Source organism: Cebus imitator, unplaced genomic scaffold (genome assembly GCF_001604975.1).
Source record: "Cebus imitator isolate Cc_AM_T3 unplaced genomic scaffold, Cebus_imitator-1.0 Scaffold72, whole genome shotgun sequence".
Lineage (NCBI taxonomy): Eukaryota > Metazoa > Chordata > Mammalia > Primates > Cebidae > Cebus > Cebus imitator.
This window is the reverse complement of record NW_016107387.1, coordinates 3,873,701-3,875,061: the sequence shown is the minus strand read 5'-3', so window position 1 is coordinate 3,875,061 and position 1,361 is coordinate 3,873,701.

Sequence of the window (1,361 nt, the reverse complement as noted above, 5' to 3'; positions counted from 1 at the left end):
AAAGCAAGTTTTCAGGAATAAAAAGCTTTTACCACATAAGGAATTCATAAGTCACCCTACCTGACATCAAAACACATTTTTAAAATATGGGATTAAAACAATATATGATTAATGTATATAAGTAGAAGAGTAGAACATAATATAGTCCAGAAATGGACTCTTGTATGTATAGCTAGTTAGTATAGGCTAAGGGTGCATTTCAAATTCACTGGAGGAAAGGAAGAATAATTCAGTGAATTAAAATTGAGACTTACCGTTTGAAAAAAAAATAAATTACTTCCTTGGCTGACACCATTTATAAAAATAAGTTCTAGTTGAATTAACATCTTAGGCATGAAAACAAAGCAAAAACAAAGAAGTATTGAAGAAATTGTAGGAGAATATATATTGGTACTGTTGGAGTAGGGGGAGATCTTTAATAAGGCAAAAAGATCAGACATTTGACCACATCAAAATTTAAAACTTCTCAATGATTAAAAAATCTACACAAACAAATTGAAAGATAAGTGGCAGGCTTGGACAAACTATTAGCAACTTAAATAACAAGTTATATTCAGAAAACACACATACGCATATACACACACACACACACACAGACACACACACATACACACACACACCCCTCCTTCAAATAGAAAAGAAAGGGAAGTAAAAGCGAGTAGAAAAAAAATAGCCAAAATACATAAATAGGCAATTCATGGAAGATCCACTATACATGGCTAATAAACATGTAAACATTCTCAATTTCAAGAGGTACAAAATAACAAAGAGCTAGTGTATTTTACCTATCAAGTTGACAACAACAACAAAAAATAATGGTAGCAAATGGTGGTACAGAAAAATGAATGTTCTCATATATTGTGAGTAAAAGTGTAAACTTCCAGGGCAATTTGTTGTGTCTTTTGAAATTTAAAATTGCAGAGATCAAAACTACATTGAGATACCATCTCATGCCAGTTAGAATGGCAATCATTAAAAAATCTGGAGACAACAGATGCTGGAGAGGATGTGGAGAAATAGGAACACTTTTACACTGTTGGTGGGAGTGTAAATTAGTTCAACCATTGTGGAAGACGGTGTGGTGATTCCTCAAGGACCTAGAAATAGAAATTCCATTTGACCCGGCAATCCCATTACTGGGTATACATCCAGAGGATTATAAATCGTTCTGTTGGCCGGGCGCGGTGGCTCAAGCCTGTAATCCCAGCACTTTGGGAGGCCGAGGCGGGTGGATCACGAGGTCAAGAGATCGAGATCATCCTGGTCAACATGGTGAAACCCCGTCTCTACTAAAAATACAAAAAATTAGCTGGGCATGGTGGCACATGCCTGTAGTCCCAGCTACTCAGGAGGCTGAGGCA